Genomic DNA, 22,412 nt, shown 5'->3' on the forward strand with positions numbered 1-22,412 from the left:
GGTGTGATAAAGCTCTCAGTCTTCCCAATACTTACGATTTACATAACAAAATGATGTACATTAATTGCTTTCACTCCATTGATGTCTAGTTTGACCCTGATTGTTTCATGAACATTTCAAATGTTCAAGCAGCAAAAATGGTCAGAAATGTTCACTCTGCAGCTTTTGTAAAAGAAGGAAAAGCTGTTCATTTGTCCAGTAAAAAACTAACAAACGCCCTGCAGATAAGAGTATGTTAGCAGAGCATGCTGAGGACTGAGAAGAAATTAGCCCTGCATTCTTTTGGTAATGAAAGGAGAAATGCAATGACATGAAACAAATGACATATAAGCAGCTATGCATTTGTTCCCTCTCATGTTTCCTCCTTGTTTTTAATTCTCATTTCCCCTCCCAATGGAGGTTACAGGGAGAGGGGAACGTGTGCAAGCAAAAGAAAAGTAACACACTAACTCTCCAATCATCAGCTCAAACACATTTTCATTCATTTTAGTCAAAGTGTTCAAAAATCTGATAGGTTCTTTCCATGCAGAAACGTCCAATCATAGTGGCAAGGGGAGGGAGTTGTGGAGGAATGGAAGCGAGACAAACCAAGTTCCTTCTGATTTATTAATTTTGTGCTCTTTGGAGGCATTTCCACGCTTCTGTGTTTTGCCTTTGTGCAAAAAACAGTCCTGTCATGTCGTTAGCATTTTAAACCAAGCCCACTGTGTTTCTCAGAGATTGTTTGGGGGTTCCATTTAGCAATATCATTTTAAATCCATTTTCTTCTCCCCGCCCCCGACTGCAATTCTCTCTCTCTCTCTCTCTCTCTCTCTCTCTCTCTCTCTCTCTCTCTCTCTCTCACACACACACACACACACACACACACACACACACACACACACACACCCCTTTGTACTGCTTACATTTGTCTGCATCACACAAGCACACTTAAGACCGGCGAGAGAGAATGCAGTATTTCTCCATTTGCAGTTTGTAATTAGGGTGAGTGACAGACTGGCCATGGAGAACGTGGGAGAGGCAGAAGGAAAGCAGGAGTCAGCGGCACTCTTGTCAGCCCACCTACCAAGAGCAAGTGTCAAGTTTTTTTCACTAAATGCCAGCAAGCTGAGAAGAAATGGCGAGAAAGGTCACTGGACCTGCTGCTGGCACTGCATAGACACCATTGTTTGTTGGCATCAGTACAATTGCAAGCAATTCTGGGACAGAGAATCTGTTTCCCCCCACTCTCTTCTCTACCCCCTTCTCCCATGGAGGCAGGCAGGACCATGAGATGCTCTGGTGAGATTATTGCCCTGGATTATTGCCCTTCTCACTGGTGGATTGAAACACCTAATGCATCTGGCTTTTCACATCCAGTGTGCACCATATTTAGCAGGTATATGGTGCCATCTCTGCAGCAGATAGCCAGGGAAAAGGTAAAGGCTCAGCCGGCCAGGACAGTTTTCAACAGATATCTGGTGCTGCCAACGTGGACAGCCATGCCTGCTTGTCTCTGACTGCCCACTGAGGGCAAATGGAGGAGTTGCTAGAGCAGAGAATTGACATTGGCTAATGTGTGGAACTGACTGGCAGTCAGCCCTGCTACAGGAGGCAGGAAGGAAGAAGGCAATGGAAGTTGGTGGCTTTCTGGGTATCTGCTAAAATGCCTTCATTTTTCACCTAGCAGACTGAGGGATCCCCTAGGTTTTGGTGGGCTGTGCAAAGGTGATAATGGCGGTGACCTTCACAATCTTATTGGGGAAGATAATGAAGTACAATCAGCTGGAGAGACTGGTGGCAGACCAGCAGCAGGCTCAACATGTGGTAGATGTCTTTGAGATGATGAGACCACTGAGCTGGGATGGTTGGCCCATAATGTTGGAGGGGATGATAAGCCTTTTAAAGATGCCACTGAGAGCCTGGGCACTGCCACTGCCACCCCTGGCAGGTCATCCCCACTATAAACATCTTAAAGGAAAGCATACAGAAGTGCGTAAAGCAGTTGAGGAGGGTTCTGCTTCTAGTGAGAGTGGTGGCTCTGGTTATAGCATCAAACGGAGGTGGAGCTGCAACAACTAACAGGGAAGAGGGAGTATCTGTCACTGAACCCACGTGCCACCCAAGGCTGAAAGGCAAGGTGGCGATTCAGTGGAATTCCTCCACCATCGGAAGGATAAAGGTGCATGAAGTGCAAAGGGGGAGGGGCATGGGGAGGCAGAGGAAGCAAGGGGGAGCCCAGCAGCACTCCTGCAGCCTTGCCCAGCAGCACAACCGTCACCACAAGGCCCACGCCCAGCTGGACTACTGCAGGCAATAGGGGCACAGACATCATTGGTACCAGAGCCAGGGAGTTTAGCACAGAGTACAGGGTGAACAGCTGAGCAACAACTGCAAACATAAGGCATAGAGCTTTGGCTGGCCCAGGCCCTTCTGGGTCAGAGCCAGGGTGCCGTCCAAGAAAGCCACGTTGCTGAAGGGGGCGGCCTTATTTAAAACAGTTCAAGGATAGCACCTGAGTTGGTAGAGCACCTCATATTCCTGAAAGAACACCTGTGGCTTCCGGAATACTCCACACTAGAGCTGAGCTGAAATTTCTCAGGAAACATTTTTCTAAGGAAATTTTTGAGGCTCCATTCTCTACCCCGGCCTCCTCACACCCTAGAAAAATGCCACTTCGCAGAATTTTCTCTGAATATTCTCCACCATATTTCATGGAGGCTGCCATTTCCCCCTCACAAGTCCAGGGCGTTGTTGAGGATGCAAATTAGTGGCCAAGTTGGCAACAGAATTGCTGCAGTTAATTGCAGTGGTAGTGAATAAATAAATCAAACACTTATGAATAAAGAAAGAAGCTATGCTGCAGCCACTGCTACTAATAGTGAGGCCGGCTCCCAAAAAACTGTGGGAGAACATCGCCTTCCCCTGGAAAAATATGATATGCGCCCCACCCCCTGCCAATTTCTCTGCCCAGAAATGGGACAGTGAATTTAGAGCGTCATCCCACGTACCTGCTTCCCTCAAATTATCCCCTACAGTGCTAAGCTGTTGCCGTTGTTGTTGTTGCTACCGGGCGGCTAGATCCTTTGTATACCAGGAAATGGGTTTAACAGGGAAAATGTAAAAAAAAAAAATCATAAAAAAATCAATGGATGACCCAATCCAATTCAAATTTGGTATGCTTAAAGCTCTCCTTAATATGTATTACTGGGCCAATTTTGATGTCTTTATCTTTAAAGCTTACGCAGATGTAAGCATTTGTTTAATTTTTCTTCAAATCCTGCTCCTGCACCCCAGTGGCCTCTCGGAAAACAACAAATGATACACTCAAAAACTAGTAGCAAAATAAGGCTAGGCTTTTGCCTTTGAAGCACTATTAAAGCAGGATACATGGGAGTACTTCACAATAAAAGCAGATTATAAACTGGAGAACTTCAGATTATAAGCTGGAAAACTTCGGAGTCCTTTGCACGCAATTCACAATGATTGCACAGTATAACGCTGGCTCTAAAGCTATTAGAGAGGCCATTTATACACATACACAACAGTGAGACGGAGCAAGTGCCACCGAGATAGCCACCACCAATCTTTAAGGACCATCCTGCAAGGTTATTGTCCACCAAAGCCGTCCCCTTATTCATTCATTTATTGCTCTCTGGGCAGTTTACAAAGGCTGCCACTCCCACCTCTCTCTTTTGTTCAGCTAAAACCTGAGCTGTCTCCTTTAGGGAGTTGCATTCCTTTTGGGATAATTTTGACAAAGGGACAAAATGAACCATTTTTACTCCATTCATCATTTGTCACATGCCAAAAACATAAATGATTCTCAAATTAGAAGCTATGCATTTGATGCCATTTCATGCCTCCGTCTTTTTCAGTTTCAGTTCTCCTGCAGAACAGCTAGGTTTGAGAGAGAGAGAGAGAGAGAGAGAGAGAGAATTGATTGACATTATAACTCTCCAGTCTTCTACTCAAATACATTCTAGCCAAAATGTCCATCCTAACAATCTCTCTGGTAGGTCCTCTCTCCCCACCCCTCAAACAAAACCCTCCAATCATGCAGTGGCAAAGGTTAGGGTTTGTTGGGAAATAAAATCGTTGGGCAAGTCGCTGTTCCTTATTCTGTTTAGTTTGCTTTTGGGAGGAATTGGAGGGGAGAGAGAGAGAGAGAGAGAGAGAGAGAGAGAACGAACAAATGAACACGAGGCTGTGGTACTGTGCTCTGCTCGCCATTGTGTGTAAAGCACAGTTCTGTTTGCATTTAGCATTTTATTTTCTAGAAATGTAGTGTAACCTCATTTCATCTTTGCTCTTGGTGCGTTTGTAGATTCCAGTTACTGTTTCAAACAAAAGCCATGTGTCTATATTTGAAACAGTACACCCTTATTTCTACCTTGAATGACATGAGATTCATTCTGGGAGGGGGTGTTAGAATCTTTTAGAAATACCGGAGGCACGTTTCTGTTTTTTTCTGCCTCTTTTTTCTCTATCCTAGGAGGTGCACTATTTAAAGTAGAAATCTTCCTCAATTTGTGTTAGAAGTAGCTGCTTAATTTAGGTTAGGGGCAGCATTTAAAAAAATGCTCCACCCATTTGGAGTGGCACCATCGGAGCCTGCTTCAGTTGGAAACACCCCCCCCCCCAGGGCTAACTGCCATCTTCACCCTGTGGGGAAGAAGATGCGAGGGAGACTGGAGCAGGCAGGCACCATCGGAGCCTGCTTCAGTTGGAACCCCACACACACACACACACACAGGGCTAACTGCCATCTTCACCCTGTGGGGAAGAAGATGCGAGGGAGACTGGAGCAGGCAGGCACCATCGGAGCCTGCTTCAGTTGGAACCCCCCCCCCAAGGGCTAACTGCCATCTTCACCCTGTGGGGAAGAAGATGCGAGGGAGACTGGAGCAGGCAGGCACCATCGGAGCCTGCTTCAGTTGGAAACCCCCCCCCCCCCCACACACACACACAGGGCTAACTGCCATCTTCACCCTGTGGGGAAGAAGATGCGAGGGAGACTGGGGCAGGCAGCCACCATTGGAGCCTGCTTCAGTTGGAACACACACACACCCCCAGGGCTAACTGCCATCTTCACCCTGTGGGGAAGAAGACGCGAGGGAGACTGGAGCAGGCAGGCACCATCGGAGCCTGCTTCAGTTGGAACACCCCCCCCCCCCAGGGCTAACTGCCATCTTCACCCTGTGGGGAAGAAGATGCGAGGGAGACTGGGGCAGGCAGCCACCATTGGAGCCTGCTTCAGTTGGAACACACACACCCCCCCAGGGCTAACTGCCATCTTCACCCTGTGGGGAAGAAGACGCGAGGGAGACTGGAGCAGGCAGGCACCATCGGAGCCTGCTTCAGTTGGAACACCCCCCCCCCCCAGGGCTAACTGCCATCTTCACCCTGTGGGGAAGAAGACGCGAGGGAGACTGGAGCAGGCAGGCACCATCGGAGCCAGCTTCAGTTGGAACACCCCCCCCCCCCAGGGCTAACTGCCATCTTCACCCTGTGGGGAAGAAGATGCGAGGGAGACTGGGGCAGGCAGCCACCATTGGAGCCTGCTTCAGTTGGAACACACACACCCCCCCAGGGCTAACTGCCATCTTCACCCTGTGGGGAAGAAGACGCGAGGGAGACTGGAGCAGGCAGGCACCATCGGAGCCTGCTTCAGTTGGAACACCCCCCCCCCCCAGGGCTAACTGCCATCTTCACCCTGTGGGGAAGAAGACGCAAGGGAGACTGGAGCAGGCAGGCACCATCGGAGCCTGCTTCAGTTGGAACACCCCCCCCCCCCAGGGCTAACTGCCATCTTCACCCTGTGGGGAAGAAGATGCGAGGGAGACTGGGGCAGGCAGGCACCATCGGAGCCTGCTTCAGTTGGAACACCCCCCCCCAGGGCTAACTGCCATCTTCACCCTGTGGGGAAGAAGACGCGAGGGAGACTGAGCAGGCAGGCACCATCGGAGCCTGCTTCAGTTGGAACACCCCCCCCCCCCAGGGCTAACTGCCATCTTCACCCTGTGGGGAAGAAGACGCGAGGGAGACTGGAGCAGGCAGGCACCATCGGAGCCTGCTTCAGTTGGAACACCCCCCCCCCCCCAGGGCTAACTGCCATCTTCACCCTGTGGGGAAGAAGATGCGAGGGAGACTGGGGCAGGCAGGCACCATCGGAGCCTGCTTCAGTTGGAACACCCCCCCCCCCAGGGCTAACTGCCATCTTCACCCTGTGGGGAAGAAGACGCGAGGGAGACTGGAGCAGGCAGGCACCATCGGAGCCTGCTTCAGTTGGAACACCCCCCCCCCCCAGGGCTAACTGCCATCTTCACCCTGTGGGGAAGAAGACGCGAGGGAGACTGGAGCAGGCAGGCACCATCGGAGCCTGCTTCAGTTGGAACACACCCCCCCCCAGGGCTAACTGCCATCTTCACCCTGTGGGGAAGAAGACACGAGGGAGACTGGAGCAGGCAGGCACCATCGGAGCCTGCTTCAGTTGGAACACACACACACCCCCAGGGCTAACTGCCAACTTCACCCTGTGGGGAAGAAGACGCGAGGGAGACTGGAGCAGGCAGGCACCATCGGAGCCTGCTTCAGTTGGAACACCCCCCCCCCCCCAGGGCTAACTGCCATCTTCACCCTGTGGGGAAGAAGATGCGAGGGAGACTGGGGCAGGCAGGCACCATCGGAGCCTGCTTCAGTTGGAACACCCCCCCCCCCAGGGCTAACTGCCATCTTCACCCTGTGGGGAAGAAGACGCGAGGGAGACTGGAGCAGGCAGGCACCATCGGAGCCTGCTTCAGTTTGAACACCCCCCCCCCCCCCAGGGCTAACTGCCATCTTCACCCTGTGGGGAAGAAGATGCGAGGGAGACTGGGGCAGGCAGCCACCATTGGAGCCTGCTTCAGTTGGAACACACACACCCCCCCAGGGCTAACTGCCATCTTCACCCTGTGGGGAAGAAGACGCGAGGGAGACTGGAGCAGGCAGGCACCATCGGAGCCTGCTTCAGTTGGAACACCCCCCCCCCAGGGCTAACTGCCATCTTCACCCTGTGGGGAAGAAGACGCGAGGGAGACTGGAGCAGGCAGGCACCATCGGAGCCTGCTTCAGTTGGAACACCCCCCCCCCCAGGGCTAACTGCCATCTTCACCCTGTGGGGAAGAAGACGCAAGGGAGACTGGAGCAGGCAGGCACCATCGGAGCCTGCTTCATTTGGGACTCCCCCCCACACACACACACAGGGCTAACTGCCATCTTCACCCTGTGGGGAAGAAGACGCGAGGGAGACTGGAGCAGGCAGGCACCATCGGAGCCTGCTTCAGTTGGAAACCCCCCCCCCCCCAGGGCTAACTGCCATCTTCACCCTGTGGGGAAGAAGACGCGAGGGAGACTGGAGCAGGCAGGCACCATCGGAGCCTGCTTCAGTTGGAACCCCCCCCCCACACACACACACAGGGCTAACTGCCATCTTCACCCTGTGGGGAAGAAGACGCGAGGGAGACTGGAGCAGGCAGGCACCATCGGAGCCTGCTTCAGTTGGAACACCCCCCCCCCCCAGGGCTAACTGCCATCTTCACCCTGTGGGGAAGAAGACGCGAGGGAGACTGGAGCAGGCAGGCACCATCGGAGCCTGCTTCAGTTGGAACACCCCCCCCCCCAGGGCTAACTGCCATCTTCACCCTGTGGGGAAGAAGACGCAAGGGAGACTGGAGCAGGCAGGCACCATCGGAGCCTGCTTCAGTTGGAACACCCCCCCCCCCCCCAGGGCTAACTGCCATCTTCACCCTTGTGGGGAAGAAGACGCGAGGGAGACTGGAGCAGGCAGGCACCATCGGAGCCTGCTTCAGTTGGAACACCCCCCCCCCCAGGGCTAACTGCCATCTTCACCCTGTGGGGAAGAAGACGCAAGGGAGACTGGAGCAGGCAGGCACCATCGGAGCCTGCTTCATTTGGGACCCCCCCCCCCCCCACACACACACAGGGCTAACTGCCATCTTCACCCTGTGGGGAAGAAGACGCGAGGGAGACTGGAGCAGGCAGGCACCATCGGAGCCTGCTTCAGTTGGAAACCCCCCCCCCCCCCAGGGCTAACTGCCATCTTCACCCTGTGGGGAAGAAGACGCGAGGGAGACTGGAGCAGGCAGGCACCATCGGAGCCTGCTTCAGTTGGAACCCCACACACACACACACACACAGGGCTAACTGCCATCTTCACCCTGTGGGGAAGAAGACGCGAGGGAGACTGGAGCAGGCAGGCACCATCGGAGCCTGCTTCAGTTGGAACACCCCCCCCCCAGGGCTAACTGCCATCTTCACCCTGTGGGGAAGAAGACGCAAGGGAGACTGGAGCAGGCAGGCACCATCGGAGCCTGCTTCAGTTGGAACCCCACACAACACACACACACACAGGGCTAACTGCCATCTTCACCCTGTGGGGAAGAAGACGCGAGGGAGACTGGAGCAGGCAGGCACCATCGGAGCCTGCTTCAGTTGGAACACCCCCCCCCCCCAGGGCTAACTGCCATCTTCACCCTGTGGGGAAGAAGACGCAAGGGAGACTGGAGCAGGCAAGCACCATCGGAGCCAGCTTCAGTTGGAAACCCCCCCCCCCCAGGGCTAACTGCCATCTTCACCCTGTGGGGAAGAAGACGCAAGGGAGACTGGAGCAGGCAGGCACCATCGGAGCCTGCTTCATTTGGGACCCCCCCACACACACACACACAGGGCTAACTGCCATCTTCACCCTGTGGGGAAGAAGACGCGAGGGAGACTGGAGCAGGCAGGCACCATCGGAGCCTGCTTCAGTTGGAAACCCCCCCCCCCAGGGCTAACTGCCATCTTCACCCTGTGGGGAAGAAGACGCGAGGGAGACTGGAGCAGTCAGGCACCATCGGAGCCTGCTTCAGTTGGAACACCCCCCCCCCCCAGGGCTAACTGCCATCTTCACCCTGTGGGGAAGAAGACGCAAGGGAGACTGGAGCAGGCAGGCACCATCGGAGCCTGCTTCAGTTGGAACACCCCCCCCCCCAGGGCTAACTGCCATCTTCACCCTGTGGGGAAGAAGATGCGAGGGAGACTGGGGCAGGCAGGCACCATCGGAGCCTGCTTCAGTTGGAACCCCACACACACACACACACACAGGGCTAACTGCCATCTTCACCCTGTGGGGAAGAAGACGCGAGGGAGACTGGAGCAGGCAGGCACCATCGGAGCCTGCTTCAGTTGGAACACCCCCCCCCCCCAGGGCTAACTGCCATCTTCACCCTGTGGGGAAGAAGACGCAAGGGAGACTGGAGCAGGCAGGCACCATCGGAGCCTGCTTCAGTTGGAACCCCACACACACACACACACACAGGGCTAACTGCCATCTTCACCCTGTGGGGAAGAAGACGCGAGGGAGACTGGAGCAGGCAGGCACCATCAGAGCCTGCTTCAGTTGGAACACCCCCCCCCCCAGGGCTAACTGCCATCTTCACCCTGTGGGGAAGAAGACGCAAGGGAGACTGGAGCAGGCAAGCACCATCGGAGCCAGTTTCAGTTGGAAACCCCCCCCCCCCCAGGGCTAACTGCCATCTTCACCCTGTGGGGAAGAAGACGCGAGGGAGACTGGAGCAGTCAGGCACCATCGGAGCCTGCTTCAGTTGGAACACCCCCCCCCCCCCAGGGCTAACTGCCATCTTCACCCTGTGGGGAAGAAGACGCAAGGGAGACTGGAGCAGGCAGGCACCATCGGAGCCTGCTTCAGTTGGAACACCCCCCCCCCCCAGGGCTAACTGCCATCTTCACCCTGTGGGGAAGAAGATGCGAGGGAGACTGGGGCAGGCAGGCACCATCGGAGCCTGCTTCAGTTGGAACCCCACACACACACACACACACAGGGCTAACTGCCATCTTCACCCTGTGGGGAAGAAGACGCGAGGGAGACTGGAGCAGGCAGGCACCATCGGAGCCTGCTTCAGTTGGAACACCCCCCCCCCCCCAGGGCTAACTGCCATCTTCACCCTGTGGGGAAGAAGACGCAAGGGAGACTGGAGCAGGCAGGCACCATCGGAGCCTGCTTCAGTTGGAACCCCACACACACACACACACACAGGGCTAACTGCCATCTTCACCCTGTGGGGAAGAAGACGCGAGGGAGACTGGGGCAGGCAGCCACCATTGGAGCCTGCTTCAGTTGGAACACCCCCCCCCCCCAGGGCTAACTGCCATCTTCACCCTGTGGGGAAGAAGACGCAAGGGAGACTGGAGCAGGCAGGCACCATCGGAGCCTGCTTCAGTTGGAACACCCCCCCCCCCCAGGGCTAACTGCCATCTTCACCCTGTGGGGAAGAAGATGCGAGGGAGACTGGGGCAGGCAGGCACCATCGGAGCCTGCTTCAGTTGGAACCCCACACACACACACACACACAGGGCTAACTGCCATCTTCACCCTGTGGGGAAGAAGACGCGAGGGAGACTGGAGCAGGCAGGCACCATCGGAGCCTGCTTCAGTTGGAACACCCCCCCCCCAGGGCTAACTGCCATCTTCACCCTGTGGGGAAGAAGACGCAAGGGAGACTGGAGCAGGCAGGCACCATCGGAGCCTGCTTCAGTTGGAACCCCACACACACACACACACACAGGGCTAACTGCCATCTTCACCCTGTGGGGAAGAAGACGCGAGGGAGACTGGAGCAGGCAGGCACCATCAGAGCCTGCTTCAGTTGGAACACCCCCCCCCCCAGGGCTAACTGCCATCTTCACCCTGTGGGGAAGAAGACGCAAGGGAGACTGGAGCAGGCAAGCACCATCGGAGCCAGTTTCAGTTGGAAACCCCCCCCCCCCAGGGCTAACTGCCATCTTCACCCTGTGGGGAAGAAGACGCAAGGGAGACTGGAGCAGGCAGGCATCATCGGAGCCTGCTTCAGTTGGAACCCCACACACACACACACACACACACAGGGCTAACTGCCATCTTCACCCTGTGGGGAAGAAGACGCGAGGGAGACTGGGGCAGGCAGCCACCATTGGAGCCTGCTTCAGTTGGAACACCCCCCCCCCCCAGGGCTAACTGCCATCTTCACCCTGTGGGGAAGAAGACGCGAGGGAGACTGGGGCAGGCAGGCACCATCGGAGCCTGCTTCAGTTGGAAACCCCCCCCCCCCAGGGCTAACTGCCATCTTCACCCTGTGGGGAAGAAGACGCGAGGGAGACTGGAGCAGGCAGGCACCATCGGAGCCTGCTTCAGTTGGAAACCCCCCCCCCCCCCAGGGCTAACTGCCATCTTCACCCTGTGGGGAAGAAGACGTGAGGGAGACTGGAGCAGGCAGGCACCATCGGAGCCTGCTTCAGTTGGAACACACCCCCCCAGGGCTAACTGCCATCTTCACCCTGTGGGGAAGAAGATGCGAGGGAGACTGGGGCAGGCAGGCACCATCGGAGCCTGCTTCATTTGGGACCCCCCCACACACACACACACAGGGCTAACTGCCATCTTCACCCTGTGGGGAAGAAGACGCGAGGGACACTGGAGCAGGCAGGCACCATCGGAGCCAGCTTCAGTTGGAACCCGCCCCCCCCCAGGCTAACTGCCATCTTCACCCTGTGGGGAAGAAGACGCGAGGGAGACTGGAGCAGGCCAGGCACCATCGGAGCCTGCTTCAGTTGGAAACCCCCCCCCCCCAGGGCTAACTGCCATCTTCACCCTGTGGGGAAGAAGACGCGAGGGAGACTGGGGCAGGCAGGCACCATCGGAGCCAGCTTCAGTTGGAAACCCCCCCCCCAGGGCTAACTGCCATCTTCACCCTGTGGGGAAGAAGATGCGAGGGAGACTGGAGCAGGCAGGCACCATCAGAGCCTGCTTCAGTTGGAACCCCCCCCCCCAGGGCTAACTGCCATCTTCACCCTGTGGGGAAGAAGACGCGAGGGAGACTGGAGCAGGCAGGCACCATCGGAGCCTGCTTCAGTGGAACACACCCCCCCCCCCCCAGGGCTAACTGCCATCTTCACCCTGTGGGGAAGAAGACGCGAGGGAGACTGGAGCAGGCAGGCACCATCGGAGCCTGCTTCAGTTGGAAACCCCCCCCCCCAGGGCTAACTGCCATCTTCACCCTGTGGGGAAGAAGATGCGAGGGAGACTGGAGCAGGCAGGCACCATCGGAGCCTGCTTCAGTTGGAACACCCCACCCCCCCAGGGCTAACTGCCATCTTCACCCTGTGGGGAAGAAGACGCAAGGGAGACTGGAGCAGGCAGGCACCATCGGAGCCTGCTTCAGTTGGAACACCCCCCCCCCAGGGCTAACTGCCATCTTCACCCTGTGGGGAAGAAGATGCGAGGGAGACTGGGGCAGGCAGGCACCATCGGAGCCTGCTTCAGTTGGAACCCCACACACACACACACACACAGGGCTAACTGCCATCTTCACCCTGTGGGGAAGAAGACGCGAGGGAGACTGGAGCAGGCAGGCACCATCGGAGCCTGCTTCAGTTGGAACACCCCCCCCCCCAGGGCTAACTGCCATCTTCACCCTGTGGGGAAGAAGACGCAAGGGACACTGGAGCAGGCAGACACCATCGGAACCTGGAACCCCACACACACACACACACACACAGGGCTAACTGCCATCTTCACCCTGTGGGGAAGAAGACGCGAGGGAGACTGGAGCAGGCAGGCACCATCGGAGCCTGCTTCAGTTGGAACACCCCCCCCCCAGGGCTAACTGCCATCTTCACCCTGTGGGGAAGAAGACGCAAGGGAGACTGGAGCAGGCAGGCACCATCGGAGCCTGCTTCAGTTGGAACCCCACACACACACACACACACAGGGCTAACTGCCATCTTCACCCTGTGGGGAAGAAGACGCGAGGGAGACGAGCAGGCAGGCACCATCGGAGCCTGCTTCAGTTGGAAAACCCCCCCCCCAGGGCTAACTGCCATCTTCACCCTGTGGGGAAGAAGACGCAAGGGAGACTGGAGCAGGCAGGCACCATCGGAGCCTGCTTCATTTGGGACCCCCCCCCACACACACACACAGGGCTAACTGCCATCTTCACCCTGTGGGGAAGAAGACGCGAGGGAGACTGGAGCAGGCAGGCACCATCGGAGCCTGCTTCAGTTGGAAACCCCCCCCCCCCAGGGCTAACTGCCATCTTCACCCTGTGGGGAAGAAGACGCGAGGGAGACTGGAGCAGTCAGGCACCATCGGAGCCAGCTTCAGTTGGAAACCCCCCCCCCCCAGGGCTAACTGCCATCTTCACCCTGTGGGGAAGAAGACGCGAGGGAGACTGGGGCAGGCAGGCACCATCGGAGCCTGCTTCAGTTGGAAACCCCCCCCCCCAGGGCTAACTGCCATCTTCACCCTGTGGGGAAGAAGACGCGAGGGAGACTGGAGCAGGCAGGCACCATCGGAGCCTGCTTCAGTTGGAAAACCCCCCCCCCCAGGGCTAACTGCCATCTTCACCCTGTGGGGAAGAAGACGCGAGGGAGACTGGAGCAGGCAAGCACCATCGGAGCCAGCTTCAGTTGGAACCCCCCCCCCCCCCAGGGCTAACTGCCATCTTCACCCTGTGGGGAAGAAGACGCAAGGGAGACTGGAGCAGGCAGGCACCATCGGAGCCTGCTTCATTTGGGACCCCCCCACACACACACACACAGGGCTAACTGCCATCTTCACCCTGTGGGGAAGAAGACGCGAGGGAGACTGGAGCAGTCAGGCACCATCGGAGCCAGCTTCAGTTGGAAAACCCCCCCCCCAGGGCTAACTGCCATCTTCACCCTGTGGGGAAGAAGACGCGAGGGAGACTGGAGCAGGCAGGCACCATCGGAGCCAGCTTCAGTTGGAAACCCCCCCCCCCCAGGGCTAACTGCCATCTTCACCCTGTGGGGAAGAAGACGCGAGGGAGACTGGGGCAGGCAGGCACCATCGGAGCCTGCTTCAGTTGGAACACACACACCCCCAGGGCTAACTGCCATCTTCACCCTGTGGGGAAGAAGACGCGAGGGAGACTGGAGCAGGCAGGCACCATCGGAGCCTGCTTCAGTTGGAAACCCCCCCCCCCCCAGGGCTAACTGCCATCTTCACCCTGTGGGGAAGAAGACGCGAGGGAGACTGGAGCAGGCAGGCACCATCGGAGCCTGCTTCAGTTGGAACACCCCCCCCCCCCAGGGCTAACTGCCATCTTCACCCTGTGGGGAAGAAGACGCGAGGGAGACTGGAGCAGGCAGGCACCATCGGAGCCTGCTTCAGTTGGAAACACCCCCCCCCCCCAGGGCTAACTGCCATCTTCACCCTGTGGGGAAGAAGATGCGAGGGAGACTGGAGCAGGCAGGCACCATCGGAGCCTGCTTCAGTTGGAACACCCCCCCCCCAGGGCTAACTGCCATCTTCACCCTGTGGGGAAGAAGACGCGAGGGAGACTGGAGCAGGCAGACACCATCGGAACCTGCTTCAGTTGGAACCCCACACACACACACACACACAGGGCTAACTGCCATCTTCACCCTGTGGGAAGAAGACGCGAGGGAGACTGGAGCAGGCAGGCACCATCGGAGCCTGCTTCAGTGGAACACCCCCCCCCCAGGGCTAACTGCCATCTTCACCCTGTGGGGAAGAAGACGCGAGGGAGACTGGAGCAGGCAGGCACCCATCGGAGCCTGCTTCAGTTGGAACACCCCCCACCCCCCCCCCAGGGCTAACTGCCATCTTCACCCTGTGGGGAAGAAGACACAAGGGAGACTGGAGCAGGCAAGCACCATCGGAGCCAGCTTCAGTTGGAAACCCCCCCCCCCCCAGGGCTAACTGCCATCTTCACCCTGTGGGGAAGAAGACGCAAGGGAGACTGGAGCAGGCAGGCACCATCGGAACCTGCTTCAGTTGGAACACCCCCCCCCCCCCAGGGCTAACTGCCATCTTCACCCTGTGGGGAAGAAGACGCGAGGGAGACTGGAGCAGTCAGGCACCATCGGAGCCAGCTTCAGTTGGAAACCCCCCCCCCAGGGCTAACTGCCATCTTCACCCTGTGGGGAAGAAGACGCGAGGGAGACTGGGGCAGGCAGCCAGCATTGGAGCCTGCTTCAGTTGGAACACCCCCCCCCCCCCCCGGGCTAACTGCCATCTTCACCCTGTGGGGAAGAAGACGCGAGGGAGACTGGAGCAGGCAGGCACCATCGGAGCCTGCTTCAGTTGGAAAACCCCCCCCCCCAGGGCTAACTGCCATCTTCACCCTGTGGGGAAGAAGACGCGAGGGAGACTGGAGCAGGCAAGCACCATCGGAGCCAGCTTCAGTTGGAACCCCCCCCCCCCCAGGGCTAACTGCCATCTTCACCCTGTGGGGAAGAAGACGCAAGGGAGACTGGAGCAGGCAGGCACCATCGGAGCCCTGCTTCATTTGGGGACCCCCCCACACACACACACACAGGGCTAACTGCCATCTTCACCCTGTGGGGAAGAAGACGCGAGGGAGACTGGGAGCAGTCAGGCACCATCGGAGCCAGCTTCAGTTGGAAAACCCCCCCCCCCAGGGCTAACTGCCATCTTCACCCCTGTGGGGAAGAAGACGCGAGGGAGACTGGAGCAGGCAGGCACCATCGGAGCCAGCTTCAGTTGGAAACCCCCCCCCCCAGGGCTAACTGCCATCTTCACCCTGTGGGGGAAGAAGACGCGAGGGAGACTGGGGGCAGGCAGGCACCATCGGAGCCTGCTTCAGTTGGAAACACACACACCCCCAGGGCTAACTGCCATCTTCACCCTGTGGGGAAGAAGACCGCGAGGGAGACTGGAGCAGGCAGGCACCATCGGAGCCTGCTTTCAGTTGGAAACCCCCCCCCCCCCAGGGGCTAACTGCCATCTTCACCCTGTGGGGAAGAAGACGCGAGGGGAGACTGGAGCAGGCAGGCACCATCGGAGCCTGCTTCAGTTGGAACACCCCCCCCCCCCAGGGCTAACTGCCATCTTCACCCTGTGGGGAAGAAGACGCGAGGGAGACTGGAGCAGGCAGGCACCATCGGAGCCTGCTTCAGTTGGAACACCCCCCCCCCCCCAGGGCTAACTGCCATCTTCACCCTGTGGGGAAGAAGATGCGAGGGAGACTGGAGCAGGCAGGCACCATCGGAGCCTGCTTCAGTTGGAACACCCCCCCCCCCAGGGCTAACTGCCATCTTCACCCTGTGGGGAAGAAGACGCAAGGGACACTGGAGCAGGCAGACACCATCGGAACCTGCTTCAGTTGGAACCCCACACACACACACACACACAGGGCTAACTGCCATCTTCACCCTGTGGGGAAGAAGACGCGAGGGAGACTGGAGCAGGCAGGCACCATCGGAGCCTGCTTCAGTTGGAACACCCCCCCCCCCAGGGCTAACTGCCATCTTCACCCTGTGGGGAAGAAGACGCGAGGGAGACTGGAGCAGGCAGGCACCATCGGAGCCTGCTTCAGTTGGAACACCCCCCCCCCCCAGGGCTAACTGCCATCTTCACCCTGTGGGGAAGAAGACACAAGGGAGACTGGAGCAGGCAAGCACCATCGGAGCCAGCTTCAGTTGGAAACCCCCCCCCCCCCAGGGCTAACTGCCATCTTCACCCTGTGGGGAAGAAGACGCAAGGGAGACTGGAGCAGGCAGGCACCATCGGAACCTGCTTCAGTTGGAACACCCCCCCCCCCCCAGGGCTAACTGCCATCTTCACCCTGTGGGGAAGAAGACGCGAGGGAGACTGGAGCAGTCAGGCACCATCGGAGCCAGCTTCAGTTGGAAACCCCCCCCCCAGGGCTAACTGCCATCTTCACCCTGTGGGGAAGAAGACGCGAGGGAGACTGGGGCAGGCAGCCAGCATTGGAGCCTGCTTCAGTTGGAACACCCCCCCCCCCCCCGGGCTAACTGCCATCTTCACCCTGTGGGGAAGAAGACGCGAGGGAGACTGGAGCAGGCAGGCACCATCGGAGCCAGCTTCAGTTGGAACCCGCCCCCCCCAGGGCTAACTGCCATCTTCACCCTGTGGGGAAGAAGACGCAAGGGAGACTGGAGCAGGCAGGCACCATCGGAGCCTGCTTCAGTTGGAACCCCCCCCCCCAGGGCTAACTGCCATCTTCACCCTGTGGGGAAGAAGATGCGAGGGAGACTGGAGCAGGCAGGCACCATCGGAGCCTGCTTCATTTGGGACCCCCCCCCACACACACACACAGGGCTAACTGCCATCTTCACCCTGTGGGGAAGAAGACGCAAGGGAGACTGGAGCAGGCAGGCACCATCGGAGCCTGCTTCAGTTGGACCCCCCCCCCCCCAGGGCTAACTGCCATCTTCACCCTGTGGGGAAGAAGATGCGAGGGAGACTGGAGCAGGCAGGCACCATCGGAGCCTGCTTCAGTTGGAACACCCCCCCCCCCCAGGGCTAACTGCCATCTTCACCCTGTGGGGAAGAAGACGCAAGGGAGACTGGAGCAGGCAGGCACCATCGGAGCCTGCTTCAGTTGGAACACCCCCCCCCCCCAGGGCTAACTGCCATCTTCACCCTGTGGGGAAGAAGATGCGAGGGAGACTGGAGCAGGCAGGCACCATCGGAGCCTGCTTCAGTTGGAACACCCCCCCCCCCCAGGGCTAACTGCCATCTTCACCCTGTGGGGAAGAAGACGCGAGGGAGACTGGAGCAGGCAGGCACCATCGGAGCCAGCTTCAGTTGGAAACCCCCCCCCCCCCAGGGCTAACTGCCATCTTCACCCTGTGGGGAAGAAGACGCAAGGGAGACTGGAGCAGGCAAGCACCATCGGAGCCAGCTTCAGTTGGAAACCCCCCCCCCCCCCAGGGCTAACTGCCATCTTCACCCTGTGGGGAAGAAGACGCAAGGGAGACTGGAGCAGGCAGGCACCATCGGAGCCTGCTTCATTTGGGACCCCCCCCCACACACACACACAGGGCTAACTGCCATCTTCACCCTGTGGGGAAGAAGACGCGAGGGAGACTGGAGCAGGCAGGCACCATCGGAACCTGCTTCAGTTGGAACACCCCCCCCCCCCAGGGCTAACTGCCATCTTCACCCTGTGGGGAAGAAGACGCGAGGGAGACTGGAGCAGTCAGGCACCATCGGAGCCAGCTTCAGTTGGAAACCCCCCCCCCCAGGGCTAACTGCCATCTTCACCCTGTGGGGAAGAAGACGCGAGGGAGACTGGGGCAGGCAGCCAGCATTGGAGCCTGCTTCAGTTGGAACACACCCCCCCCCCAGGGCTAACTGCCATCTTCACCCTGTGGGGAAGAAGATGCGAGGGAGACTGGAGCAGGCAGGCACCATCGGAGCCAGCTTCAGTTGGAACCCGCCCCCCCCAGGGCTAACTGCCATCTTCACCCTGTGGGGAAGAAGACGCAAGGGAGACTGGAGCAGGCAGGCACCATCGGAGCCTGCTTCAGTTGGAACCCCCCCCCCCCAGGGCTAACTGCCATCTTCACCCTGTGGGGAAGAAGATGCGAGGGAGACTGGAGCAGGCAGGCACCATCGGAGCCTGCTTCATATGGGACCCCCCCACACACACACACACAGGGCTAACTGCCATCTTCACCCTGTGGGGAAGAAGACGCAAGGGAGACTGGAGCAGGCAGGCACCATCGGAGCCTGCTTCAGTTGGACCCCCCCCCCCCAGGGCTAACTGCCATCTTCACCCTGTGGGGAAGAAGACGCAAGGGAGACTGGAGCAGGCAAGCACCATCGGAGCCAGCTTCAGTTGGAAACCCCCCCCCCCCCAGGGCTAACTGCCATCTTCACCCTGTGGGGAAGAAGACGCAAGGGAGACTGGAGCAGGCAGGCACCATCGGAGCCTGCTTCATTTGGGACCCCCCCACACACACACACACAGGGCTAACTGCCATCTTCACCCTGTGGGGAAGAAGACGCGAGGGAGACTGGAGCAGGCAGGCACCATCGGAACCTGCTTCAGTTGGAACACCCCCCCCCCCCCCAGGGCTAACTGCCATCTTCACCCTGTGGGGAAGAAGACGCGAGGGAGACTGGAGCAGTCAGGCACCATCGGAGCCAGCTTCAGTTGGAAACCCCCCCCCCAGGGCTAACTGCCATCTTCACCCTGTGGGGAAGAAGACGCGAGGGAGACTGGGGCAGGCAGCCAGCATTGGAGCCTGCTTCAGTTGGAACCCCCCCCCCCCCCAGGGCTAACTGCCATCTTCACCCTGTGGGGAAGAAGATGCGAGGGAGACTGGAGCAGGCAGGCACCATCGGAGCCAGCTTCAGTTGGAACCCGCCCCCCCCAGGGCTAACTGCCATCTTCACCCTGTGGGGAAGAAGACGCAAGGGAGACTGGAGCAGGCAGGCACCATCGGAGCCTGCTTCAGTTGGAACCCCCCCCCCCCAGGGCTAACTGCCATCTTCACCCTGTGGGGAAGAAGATGCGAGGGAGACTGGAGCAGGCAGGCACCATCGGAGCCTGCTTCATTTGGGACCCCCCCACACACACACACACAGGGCTAACTGCCATCTTCACCCTGTGGGGAAGAAGACGCAAGGGAGACTGGAGCAGGCAGGCACCATCGGAGCCTGCTTCAGTTGGACCCCCCCCCCCCCAGGGCTAACTGCCATCTTCACCCTGTGGGGAAGAAGATGCGAGGGAGACTGGGGCAGGCAGGCACCATCGGAGCCTGCTTCAGTTGGAACACACACACCCCCCCCAGGGCTAACATCTTCACCTTGTGGGGAAGAAGGAGCTGTTGGTTTGCCCCTCCATTGGGAGATGAGAGGACGGAGTAGGGCCTTCCCACCAGCCTAAGCAGTCTCCTTAATTTCTTTTTATTTTCTCCCTCTTCCCTCCATACACTTTTCCTTGTGTGTCATGTCTTTTTTTAGAATGTAGGCCTTAGGGTAGGGACTGTCTTCTTTATTGATACATTGTAAGCCGCTCCGAGAGCCTTTTGGCTGAGGTGCGGGATAAAAATACTCTAAATAAATAAAATAAATAAATAAATTTGGGTGGAAGCCATTAACAAGTCACTATGGGGAATACATGCCCATGTATCTATCCTTCCCCTGCTGTGCCCCATGTTGCCCTTCTTCCGTATTTATACATGGAATAATTTCTTCTGATAGCTAGGCATGATGTACACTACTGCTTATAATGGTTTATAGTGGTGTTGACAACTGTTCAGGAGTTTAGGGAGCCTCATCCACACTACTGAGTGATCTCCTTCCAGTTAGGAAGCTGTGCTCTCTGTGAGAGTGGAAAAAGACAAAGAAACTAAAGGGCCGTGCGAATGAGCCATAAGTTGTGCCAAATTGTACATGGTTCAGTTCTAGGAATACTTTAGAAATTCTCCGAAGCCCTCTTCAGGCGTTTGATATGAAAGTCGTGGAAAGCAGATAGGGACACACATCCCAGCCCTGCCTCTTCCCCTCCAATCTCCCCATGATGGTGGAGAAGAGCTGCAGTGAAAGTAAGCTGTCTTCAGCTGAACACAGTTACAGTCGTTTTGTGACTAGGAACCCTGATGATGCACAGTTCCAGCATAGTGCAATCCACTATAATTGTGGGGTCAGCTGAACATGGTTTCTCTTCCACTGTAGACCTTTTCTGTCAACATGCAAAGTTTATGGGTGGAGGAGGCAAGGTCAGAGCGTCCCTGTCTGCCCTCCAGGAGTTCAATGTCTGAACACCCGAAAAGGGCTTAGGAGAATGGCTCAAGTAATTCCAGAATTACTCGATCAGTTAAACCAGACTTAAGAAGGAGTAGAAGTCAGAAAGAACCCATGGAAACCCTCTTATTCTTATTGTCTATACTGTGACTGTCTGGAGGTCTTTCCCAGCTCTGCTTCCTAAATGTTAAATTGGAAAATCCAGGGATTAAAAGTGGGGCCTTCAGCACACCAGCGATGCACTCTCCTTGAGTCTCTTCCCTTTTCCAATCAGCCTCTTACAACACACAGCTTAGCTCCCTTCTCGAACATGTAAAAAGCTAATCCCTTTTCCATTCCTTAGCACATGGCCCTCTTTCTTCCATGTCCCAGTGTAATCTTCTCTTGTAGCTGTTGTACTGGGTGCATCCCACACCAGATGTTGCCAGCTGAGAGCAGGTGCATATCTGCTGCTATCAAAGGAACTCTGGTAGGCCTTGCTCCGCAGCTCCCTGGAGCTGGTCTGTTTCTTCCTAATGAGGAGCTTTCTGTTTAAAAGATGGTTCTGACTCAGCTCTCATTCCTTTGTACTTTATCAAAGCAAGAGTGGCATATGTGCGCTGAAGCTGAAAGAAGAGAGAGCTAACTGTAGCAAGACTGGAACCCAACACTGGAGTGATGCAAGGCATATGCTTTCATCCATAGTTGCTAGTTATCTGACAGCATTAAGTCAGCTAAAGTCAGCAACAGAACACAACTGGCATTTATAAGAGGAAAACGTGAGCTACTGCTGAAGGGGAAAACTGCATTTTTAAAAACATGTTCCATAGGGAGTCCCAAGTGTTCATTGCTTCCACCCCATAGTGAGCAGGAATTCTGGCCCAAATGTAGCCACTAGCTATGTGGTCAGCAAGATACTAAAAAGTTAATGATTTGTGTTATTTATGCCAGTATGATTTATGTTAAGAACCAAATTTTGATGCTTCAGAGCTTCCGTCTGGCCAACCAAAGGACAAACAAGTGTGGAGGTATCTGTAGTGGCAGGATATGGCAGTGGCGCATTTTTGTAGAAAAGGGGTTGTGGCCTTGACCCGTCACTCCCTCCACCATCCATTTTCAAAGGGTCCCTCCAGCAAAACTAGTCACTGACTAGTAATTATTTCTGTAACGTACAGAAAGAATTACTGCAGTTCAGTGGAATGCCAACTTCTGCCCCCACTTCCACTGGAGCTAATGGATTCTGCAAGCCTCATAACAATGGGCAGTAACCGCGCTAACTATAGATCCTGCTGCAGCTCCACTAGGGAGAGGAAGGTGAGTCAGGATGGGAATGTAGTGGAATTTGAATTGTAGTGTGTAAAATTGATAAGAATTTATTGTATCTTGTAGTTCTGTATGTATGTGTTGTGAGATAACTATGACTAATGGAATATATTCTTGGAAATGGAGGAAGACTGCCATGAATGCATTGGTCAAATACTGGAAGCAGCACATAGCTTAACTTAGCAGGGATGTTACTGGTACTGGTGGGTGTTACTGGTATTGGTGGCAGTCCTGGATACATCTCTTAAAAAAATGGGAACGGTGGTATGACTGGGTCCGAAAGAAAGGATGAGGTCATTGGCATCATGAGTGTTATAAAGGCCAGGTTTTCATCAGTTAGGAAGAGAGATCCTGGGAGAATGAGAACCCGCCATAAGTGCTTAGGCCGGCTTTGCCCATCATGCCTTCTATTTAGGTAAATGTGAACCTTTGATATTGACTGTTACATTGAGAGGAACCTAGGTTTTACTATACTTACTGGCTCACCTGGTGCCAGCATTGTTATCTTTTTGGTTCCAGTTTAAGACCT

Source organism: Elgaria multicarinata, chromosome 7, assembly GCF_023053635.1.
Source record: "Elgaria multicarinata webbii isolate HBS135686 ecotype San Diego chromosome 7, rElgMul1.1.pri, whole genome shotgun sequence".
NCBI classification, from domain to species: Eukaryota; Metazoa; Chordata; class Lepidosauria; order Squamata; family Anguidae; genus Elgaria; species Elgaria multicarinata.